Here is a 10,902-nt window from a genome sequence, read left to right as displayed (position 1 = left end):
CATAGAATCTCCATGAATCAAAGCCAATTGGATGGCAACTAATAACAACAAAAGAGGGTGAGAATAACACCTACTTCATATTCTTTAACAATCACTGTTGTAGTGATCCATAGTTTCTAATGGGAGTGTTGTATTCCTTGGATGTGCTGGAGTGGAAAAAAAGACTGAAAACTGCCTATCTAGTTCAAGCTCTTCGTTTGTAGGTGGCACAATAGGACTCAGAGCTATTAATTCACTATCCCATGCCGGCGCTCTTTTACTTGCCACATACAATGAAGTTTCTTCACTACCCTTAAGATCCTTTCGAAAGTTTTGGGGGCTTTTCTTTCATTCCTCTCAGGCCTCTGTGCTCAGCCTTTCTAGAGTACTCAGTGTTCCATAGCCCACTGTGAACCCATTCATTTTGCTCAGGTCGAGTTCTTCCTTAGTAATCATGGAATGTCATTTCCCCTCTTTGAAGTCAAGCCATCCAGTAACTCCCAAGTGTCACCTCCTTCATACAGCCCCTCAACTTGAGGAGGCCCCTTTCTTCAGGAGCCTCATGCCACTTTGTACCTTAGCTTATTAGTATGATCCTTAATCTGTGGAACTTATTCTTCCATCCTAGATTGTAAACTGAGATCTGTTGCTTTTTTCATCCCCCTGGCGCTTTGGGCTATGCCTTATAACAGAGCTGATAAATAATCTTTGATCAAATTGAATTCTTGAACCTGTTGAATGGCAACATGATAGCAATAATACCTGACCAGCCTACCAGAGAATGCTATTGTGGTAATAAAATGAGACAATAAATATGAAGAAAATTTTGACAATTTTAAAAGGTCCCATCAAGGAGGATGTCTAGATGGAAAGTGGTTTGGGAGCTGATTCACATTTGAAACAGTTGGGAAAACTGATTGTTACTTTTTTTCATTTCTTTTTTCGCCTCGAGACTCTCAGTGTTGTTTTCCATTTTTTGAAGGGCTGTCAAGTGGAAAACATCCTCTATTGCTCCAGGCGGCATAACCACCAGCGTTGGACGGAAGTAAAAGGGAAGCAGATTTCAGCTCAGCAGGAGACAGAACTTTCTAACATTTGGAGCTGTATTACTTAAGGTAGTGAAATTTGAGCTGTTGAAATAGAAGTTGGATGACCATCTGTCTGGAATGTACAAGAGAGAATTCCTGCTCAGGGCAGGATGCTGGACTAACGACCTTTAACGTGTCTTCCAATTATAATGTTTATATTACTGTTCAATTCGGCTAACTTGACCTCTGAAAATATATATATATTTATTAGATAAGTTGTCAATTGATTTACTTTAAATAGCTGTATGGTCAGGTTTATAGATTAAGTTTGATAACATAAGTTGTGGAAAACAAGTTTAATTTCGAAAATCCAGATACCACCCAAGACAATAAACGACACTTTTTAACAGAAACCAAGGGGAAGGTGTGTGAGGGGTGTTGTGCGCGTTATATGTCATTTGTCCTGGACAAGTGAGAGTTGTTATAAAAAACGTAAATGCTCTAAATTGTTTTACTTTACACGTACTTCCTCAGGTGGATTCTTCTTGACCAGCATTACCGTACGCGGAAGCTACGGCCCACACTTGGTCAAAAATTTCCCGGAAGGGAATTTCCCGTCCTCCTACACCCACGACCTCTCCAGCCCGCAGCGGAAGTGGCTGACTAAAGCGGAAGGAGGGCCGCTGGCCGCCCGGGCAGAACTACCGGTCCCAGCGGCCCCCACGGCACCGCGCAAGCGTGGTGGCGTGGCGGCTGTGCCGCCGCAGGACGCAGAGAAGGCAACTAGCTGGCGACGGCGGCGGCGGTGGCAGTGGCAGTTCTCTGCGAGGACCACGTCTACGAGCCACGAGTGGCCATCCGGTGGACCTCCGTGCCCTCCTCCGCATGAGCACATTGGTGAGTGCACGCCCCCCGTTAACCCGCCCTAGGCGCGTGGATCCTTGTCCAGAGGCCAGGCTGCTCCGGCCTAGGGCCGCAGCCTGAGCCTCACGACCGGGCCGCCCGGTCCTGCTGATTCCAGGAGCCCTGGCCGCTTCCCTCTCGTGTCGGACGTGGTGGGAATGGGAGGCGACGCGGTTAGCCCCGGAGAAGAGGTGCGGCGGCGTGTAGGTGCCAGGGTAGCCTAGGGTGGACGGGAGGGAGGGACGCGTGGGGGATGGGAAGGGAAAGCTAGACCTCGGGGCGACTTCGGGTGGGGGCCAGAGGCGAGCGATCCGGCAGGTAGGGAAGCGAGCACAGAGGCGAGGAGATGGAGTGTCTTCTCAGTGCTGCTGGTGGAGATGTGCTTCGGGGACAGTGACAAGCTGGACCTTCGAATCTGGGGGCAGCCCACCTACCATAAACGTGCACACTTGGCATCTCCCCATTTGCTGCTGGAGGTCTGGAAGTGAGGGACTGTTGGTTGCTTCCCATCTCCTTTCCTTCAATTTCGTCTTTTACTAACTGGCAAAATTTAATGGGTGCTGGTCGAGCAAACCGCAGGAGTAAACAGAGTTTTGTGTATAAATCTGCATAAAAACAGGGAAGCGTGGTGTATGTTCAGACGAGAGCTAGGTCAGCGGAGAAACAAGTGCTTTTAAAATTGCGGCAAAAATCAGTTCGTGTAGGGCTTTGAACTAGAAAGACCCTTTAACTTGGGGTCTGTTAGTTGGTGGATAGAATTCAGGGGCTCCTTGAACTAAAATGGGGATAAAATTACACCTTTAATTTTTATGAACTGCTGACTGAAATTTATTATTTCCTTCAATTATGAATGTAGCAAACAAAGCGCAGTAGTATTAGCAATGCCTGTGAGTTTGTCACCAATAAAAATTACAGATGTTTTTGTATCATGTTTACGGTTGTTGCAAATATTTCAAAATATTGTTTATGGCTATCACTTCTTCAAATTTGTGGTAGTTGTTAAACCTTCTAGTGGAAGTGTTATTTAATGTGGAAATAAATTCGTACATATATTGTCATATCTGGGTTTTTTTTTTGTTTTGATAATTATTTTAATATAATTGGTTTCCTTTGTAATCCCACGTATATATTGCTTTTAGAAGCATTCTGAGGAGTCCGTAGGTTTGGCACAAAAAGATTAAGACCTCCTGAAGTGGAAATAAGTTTTTTTGAGATTTATAATCTTTTCTGGGAAAATATTTGAACCATTAGGTAAGAAGGATGACAAAGTAGATTGATAGTACAGATGAAAAAGGGAATTGTGTAATTAGGGAAATAAAAATAAAGATTTGGGTGGGATCAAAACAGTAGTTTTGAAAAATAGAATAGATGACATTTTATTTAGGATACTGGGGTATCAGCAAAATTATCTTAGGAAGAAGGTGCAGTGAATACGTTGGCGCCTAGCTTTTTCTATTAAGGTACCTTCCGGTTACAAGTGTTTGAAGCCTTCTGAGCTCTTTTGTAAACCTGTGAAAGGAAATTTTAGTGTATCCTGGTTTTATTTTAAATCATGTAAATAGTGTGGCTTTTAAAGAGAGAGTATCCTAGTTTTTCTACGCTAAGTGAAAAGTAGCAGGATCTCTCTTCAAATATATGTTCCTATTGCTGTTATAGAAAGTAAGCATGCAGATTATGGAGTTGGAGAGTTGAGAAGTCATTTTTGTAGTTCAGTGTCATTTTGGGATCAGATTTCTCACTGATGAATTACCCTTAACATTTTTTCAGAGTATGTGTGGCTCAAAACTTACATCTATTTGTAAAGCACCTGCCACATCTTGTATGAAAATTTTTTTCTCCTCTAAAATAATAGCAATAATGGAAAACCTCTGCGCACACTTTTTTTTTTAAAGGAGAGTATGGAAAAGTGAAAGAAAGTATTTGTGAAACAGGTTATTGGTGCTGAAACAGTTTATGCTGAACTGAACATGCCATATTACAAGTCACTGTGTTGGAGAGGTCTTGCCTGCCATTTTTTGTGCCCTTACTCTACTCCTCTTGTCATTCTTTGTCCCCTGCCTCTTTGTTTTCTTTGTAGCATGTATTTATCAGACATTATATTATTTGCATGTTTATTCAGTCCTATAATCTTTGTATCTCCACTAGAATGTCAGCTCTGTGAGAAAATGGGGTGTCTTTTTTTTACCACTGTACCAGAATAGCAGCTGGCACATACTAGATGCTCAGTAAATATTTGCTGAATAAATAAATGAATAAGTTAATTTATAGGACCTAGGTTTTTTATTTCTAGGTAAAAAGCACATCCATTTTTTTTTTTTTTAGTCTTGCAAATAATATGTATACTGAGTTGAATCTTTTCATCTTATATTTTTTAAAAGACAGGAAATTATTTCACAAACACTGTGTGCTGTTTTTGTGGGCCTTTGGTTTCATAGGGGACTAATCTTAGTGCATTTTAGTACGTGCTGCCACGTACTAAATAGCTTTTGAATAGCTTTAACTTTCTATGGTGTTGTAATAAAAGAAAAGGCCTGTAGGTAAAATCCTATTTTGCTGAGGTTCTTTTATTGTGTAATTCTAGGTTGGTTATTTTATTACTTAATTACTGTCTGGTTCGGTATGTTAAGTTGAAGAATCCTGAAGAACCACAGATTTGCTTCTGTCAAAAGTAAAAAAAGTAGCTTTAGAGGAGATACTGGTGCTAATATTAGGATTGAAAATTTAGCTTTAGAAATGTACTGTTCTTTAGGAGCCTGGTAGTCATGCATGCCCTATTAATCAGTGAAATATAAATTAAAATAAGTGATACAGCATTTTTCATATCAGATTGATAAAAAAATGTTTGACAACACCACGTATTGGTGAATATGTGGTGAAATGGTGATGGTAGAAACTGCTGGTGGTGTGTAAATCAGTACAGCCACCTTTGAAGAAAATATTTGTAGTACTTAGTAAAACTGAAGATGGGCATATCCTACCCTATAATTTCACAACTTCTGAAAGGAAATAAGAATGGGAGGTGGTTGCAAAGGGGATGATAATCCCCTTTATATATATGTGTACACACATATGTACTTATGCACATGTATGCGTATGTGTATATATGACTAGAAGCAACTATGACAACTATGACAGTATTTTAACAGTTAATTCTGGGAAGCAGAATACGTGTGCTAAATTATTCTTTGACCTTTATTTTCTGTTTTTTTTTTTTTCACTAATCCATAATTTCTGAATACTTTTTCCCAGTTCTTCGTTTTGAAAAATTGTAAGGCTACAGAAGAGTTTTAAGAATAGTATGGTGAACACCTTCACTTAGATTTGCCAGTTAACATTTTGTCATGTTTGCTTTACACAAAACACATAGATGCAGATATTTTTTTGCTGAACTATCTGAGAGTTAGGTTTAAATACCATCAGTACAGTTCACTTGCAGCATGTATTTTCCAAAAACAAAGACTTCATCCTGCATATCTATAATACAGTCATTATAGTCAAGAAATTTAACACAGATAATATAATATTATAATACTTAGCCGTATTCAAATTTCCCCATTTGTCCCAATACCGTCCTTAGTTTTTTTGTTTGTTTGTTTTTTGGTTTAATCCAAGATCTAGTCAAGGATCTTGCATCACATTTAGTTGTCTCCTTGACTCTAGAATGGCTCGCCAGCCTTTTTTTTTTTTTGGTCTCTCATGACAGTGACATTTTTATAAGTGTCTAGACCTACATGTCCAGAATGCTACCTAGGTGATTTTAGGTCTCTCATTGTATGACATCAGAGGTACATGATGTCAGTTTCATTATTGTTGAAGAATTTGATCATTTGATTAAGGTAATATTCACTAGATTTCTATTGTAAAGGCACCTTTTTTCCTTTGTAACTATTAAGTACTCTGTGGTGTGATAATCTTTTTTACTTTCTCAAAGTCGTGAGTTCTTAGTAGAGGTACTGGTATAAAGGGTCAAACAAATTTAGATTGGAGATACCACTTTTTTTTTTTAATTAATTTTTATTGTGCTTTAAGTGAAAGTTTACAAATCAAGTCAGACTCTGATACAAAAATTTATACGCACCTTCCTATACACTCCTAATTGCTCTCCACTCTAATGAGACACCACATTCTCCCTCCACTCTCTCCTTGTGTCCACTCAGGCAGCTTCTGACCCCCTCTGCCCTCTCATGGAGATACCACTTTTAAATAGGGAAGTGGGAAATCTGGGGGTGCTGTATGAAGATGATGTTTGAACTAGACCTTGAATCCTAGATGTAATTGGCCATGGGGATGTTGGAAAAGGGCTCCAGGTGGAGGAGGGAACAACTTGAACAAAGAAAAGACAAAAGAATTTGTAAATCCAATGGGGGAAATATCCAAGTCTTAAAAAAAAAAAAATTATTTTTTATTTTGGGGGCCATGAGGGGAGCTAGGGTGTTAAGTGCCTGAAAAGGAAAGACAAGAGAAAAGATTATAAAGGTAGCTCAGGATGAAAAACGTCTGCAAAAAACTGGGCTACCCAGCTTTTTGCCCCATTATGATCAAAAGTTTATTGTGGGCCCTTGTGGGATCATTTACCTCCAGATGGATAACTACTCCTAAAGTCCACTGTAGTGCATTACTCACAGGATGTCAGTAAACTGAAGAAGAGCCAGAGAAGCGGCACAGGGAAATGGAAAGAGTATGGGCTTTGGAGTCAAAGAAATCTAGATATTAAACACTACTCTGTTGCATTATAGCTGAGTGATCAGGCAGTGAGATATCTGACTTTTCCGAACCTGTTTCATCATCTGTAAAATGGGAGTGAGAAATACGTATCACATGGGATTAAATCTCATAATATACAGAAAGTATCGAGAATATGGTGTTCATTCAGTAATTAGTAGGTATCTTTTGGTGCTCCAGCCTTCAATCTTCTGTTACTCTTTTCCACCTTGGTACCACACCCCACACTTTAAAACAAGCCCTATCTTTTGGTGCTTTTTTGGCCATTGTTGCTGTGTTGTCACTTCCCACTTCACCTGGCTGGCTCCACTGTGAGTTTGCAAACTGCTTTCCAGTGATGGCACACAGTGCTTACCACCCTACAAGGTGTCTTATTTATTTATTTTATTGTGCTTTAAGTGAAAGTTTACAGTTCAAGATAGTTTCTCTTATAAAAATTTATACACACATTGTTATGCGACCCTAGTTGCTCTCCCTTTAATGTGACAGCACACTCCTCTTTTCCACCCTGTATTTGCCGTGTGCATTCAGCCAGCTCCTGTCCATCTCTGCCTTCTCATCTCACCTCCAGACAGGAGCTGCCCATTTAGTCTCATGTATCTACTTCAGCTAAGAAGCACACTCTTCACAAGTATCATTTTGTGTCTTATAGTCCAGTCTAATCTTTGTCAGAAGAGTTGGCTTTGGTAATGGTTTTAGTTTCGGGCTAACAGAGTCCAGGGGCCAAGTCTTCTGGGGTCCCTCCAGTTGCAGTCAGAACATTAAGTCTGGTCTTTTTTCTAGAATTTGAGTTCTACACCCCACTTTTCTCCTGCTCCATCAGGGTCTCTCTGTTGTGTTCCCTGTCAGGATCGTCATTGGTGGTAGCTGGGTACCATCTAGTTGTTCTGGTCTCAGGCTGATGGAGTCTCTGGTTTATGTGGTCCTTCCTGTCTCCTGGGCTCATATTTTCCTTCTGTCTTTGATGTTCTTCATGCTCCTTTGCTCCAGGTGAGTTGGGACCAATTGATGCATCTTAGATGGCCGCTTGCTAGCTTTTAAGACCCCAGATGCTGCTTATCAAAGTGGGATGCAGAACATTTTCCTAATTAACTTTGTTATGCCAGTTGACCTAGATGTCCCCTGAAACCATGGTCCCCAGACCACTGCCCCTGCTACACTGTCCCTCGAAGTGTTTGGTTATACTCAGGAAGCTTCTTAGCTTTTGGTTTAGCCCAGTTGTGCTGACTTTCCCTGTATTGTGTGTTGACCTTCCCTTCACCTAAGATAATTCTTGTCTACTATCTAGTTAGTGAATACCCCTCTCCCTCCCTCCTCACCCTTTGTAACCATCAAAGAATGTTTTCTTCCATGTTTAAACCTTTTCTTGAGTTATTATAATACTGGTCTTGTACAGTATTTGTCCTTTTGTGACTGACTAATTTCACTCAGCATAATGCCCTCCAGATTCATCTATGTTGTTTTTTATTGTTGCATAGTATTCCATTGTGTGACTGTGCCATAATTTGTTTATCCATTCATCTATTGTTGGGCACCTAGGTTGTTTCCATCTTTTTGCTATTGTGAACAGTGCTGCAGTGAACATGGGTGTACATATATCTATTTGTATAAGGGCTGTTATTTCTCTGGGATATATTCCAAGGAGTGGGATTGCTGGATTGCATGGTAGTTCTATTTCTCACGTTTTAAGGAAGCATCAAATTGATTTCCAAAGTGATTGTACCATTTTATATTCCCACCAGTAGTGTATAAGTTTTCCAGTCTCTTCAACATTTATTACTTTGTGTTTTTTGGAGTAATGCTAGCCTTGTTGGGGTGAGATGGTATCTCATTGTAGTTTTGATTTGCATTTCTCTAATGGCTAATGATTGTGAGCATTTCCTCATGTATCTGTTAGCTGCCTGAATGTCTTTTTTGGTGAAGTGCCAGTTCATATCCTTTGCCCATGTTTTATTGCGGTTATTTGCCTTTTTGTTGTTGATGTTTTGCTGTATCTTGTAGATTTTAGAGATAAGATGCTGATTGGATTTGTCATAGCCAAATTTTTTTCCCAGTCTGTGGGTTGTCTTTTTACTCTTAGGTGAAGTCTTTTGATGAGCATAAGTGTTTGCTTTTTAGGAGCTCCCAGTTAGGTAGTTTCTCTTCTGATGTCTGTGTATTGTTAGTAATGGTTTATATGCTGTTTATAGCGTGTATTAGGACTCCTAGTGTTGTCCCTATTTTCCCTTCCATGATCTTTATCGTTTTAGATTTTATATTTAGGTCCTTGATCCATTTTGAGTTAGTTTTTATGCATGGCGTGAAGTATGGATCTTGTTTCTTTTTTTTGCAGACGGATATCCAGTTATGCCAGCACCATTTGTTAAAAAGACTGTCTTTTCCCCAATTAAAGGACTTTGGGCCATTGTCAAATATCAGCTGCTCATAGGTGGATGAATTTATGTCAGGATTCTCAATTCTGTTCCATTTGTCTTTGTATCCGTTGTGTCAGTACCAGGCTGTTTTGACTACGATGTCGGTATAATAGTTTATAAAATCAAGTAATGTGAGGCCTCCCACTCTGTTCTTCTTCTTCAGTAATGCGTTACTTAGCTGGGGTCTCTTCGCTTTCCATATGAAGTTGGTGATTTGTTTTTCCATCTCATTAAAAAATGCCATTGGAGTTTGGGTTGGGATTGCATTGTATCTGTAGGTCGTGTTAGGTAGAATAGACATTTTCACACTGTTGAGTCTTCCTATCTGTGAGCAAGGTATGTTTTTCCACTTATGTAGGTCTCTTGGTTTCTTGCCGTAGTGTCTTCACAAGGTGTCTTTTAATGTTATTCTGGGAACCGTGACCATATATATTAACTTTTTTTTGGGTGTGACTAACAATACAAAATTGACTACTCTTTAAATGTGATGTTGTGTGCCATCAAGTTGATTCTGACACACAGAACCTTATAGAACAGAGTAAAACTGCCTCATAGGGTTTCGCAAGCTGTAATCTTTATAGGAGCGGATCACCAGGTCTTTTCTCCCTTGGAGCTGCTGGTGGGTTAGTAGCTGAGCATTTAAGCATTGTGCTACCAGGTCTCCTTAAAAGTGATATTCTTCAATTTAGTTTATTTGTTAGGAGAAAATTATCCCTAGTGTTTGTAGAAGATTTAGTGGTTTAAGAGGGAAAATGGATATATTCACAGTGAACATTTCACTTTATTCTTTTTTTTATAATCGGGTCAATGTATTGGGGAGAGTTTTTGCAGTGGTGGTATTGGGGAGAGTTGGTTACACGTTATTCTACAAACCTTAGAGGTAAAGTGTGATATTTTTTTAAATGCTAATATAAGTGAAATCCGTTTTCACTTTGGCAAGATTAGTACTTGGAAAAAGGTTTTTTTTTTTTCCCTTCAACTTTGTGGAGCTTTTCTGTTTTTTCATAACATGCATTTCCTTCTCTGGAATTTTTTCTTAGGCAAAATGGATTTCAGTTATGTATTTTTTACGTTTTAACTGCTTAAGCTTACATTTGTATAGATTTATTTTTGGCTTTAGCTCCTTAGATAATCCTAATCAAGGTGTTTTCATTTGTAAAGGATCTAGGACCAATAGTTTCTGTATTGTATATACATTTGAGAAGTTTTAGGCATCAAGTTGTTTGATTCTCGTTACTGAAATTATAGGTAACTAAAATTCCTTCTTTATGCTTACCTACATTTTCTTACTTTTCTGAATATGTATAAATACATATTATGATTTTTGCAAAAATGTTTCAAAAGAACATTCTTTATTGTTTATAGACTGAGACCCAATTTTGAACTCTGCAGTGCAGTGGTCAGAGGAGACAGTAAATATCTGTTGATATTTCAAGTTCTCATATTTAATATATAGAAATGAATGGTGGGGTGAATTAAAAGAGAAAAAAAAAAAACTTACAGACCTTATAAGTGTCTCTGTAATTTTTTTTTTAGGTTTGAATATGAACCAGATACCTAACAAGTATTTGTATCTGAAAGGAAAGTTATAACTTTTAATGCTAACATTGTAATTGTATATATAAAGTCAAAATTATGTTTATATAAACTGGTAAGCCATATTTTATAAGGCTTTAAGCGTACTCTTGTAACCATAAAAACATAGTCAGAATGTCTACTCATTAATCTAAGATGTCTGTCTGAGAAGGTGCTTGCTTGGTCTTGCTTCCATGTAATGCTGGTACACCCATGCCAGATACTTGTGGAAAGCATGTTGCTGAACGTGTTCAGTTCCTTTTTTTTTTTTTCTTACTAAT

General features: G+C 38.9%; 1 protein-coding gene across 4 annotated transcripts in view; it reads left to right on the top strand.

The window, feature by feature from the left end:
- The first annotated feature begins 1,764 nt into the window (after positions 1–1,764).
- The window catches only part of GAPVD1 (GTPase activating protein and VPS9 domains 1), an 82,952-nt gene continuing 73,814 nt past the window's right edge, over positions 1,765–10,902 (top strand). For all 4 annotated transcript variants that reach the window (XM_003407735.4, XM_010587629.3, XM_010587627.3 and 1 more), the window contains exon 1: positions 1,765–1,904. The gene's annotated coding sequence lies outside the window, so the exon portion shown is untranslated. The remainder of the gene's footprint in view (positions 1,905–10,902) is intronic.

This window comes from Loxodonta africana, chromosome 9, assembly GCF_030014295.1.
Source record: "Loxodonta africana isolate mLoxAfr1 chromosome 9, mLoxAfr1.hap2, whole genome shotgun sequence".
NCBI lineage: Eukaryota > Metazoa > Chordata > Mammalia > Proboscidea > Elephantidae > Loxodonta > Loxodonta africana.
The sequence above is the reverse complement of the archived record's forward strand: the minus strand, read 5'-3'. Positions and strand labels throughout refer to the sequence as shown.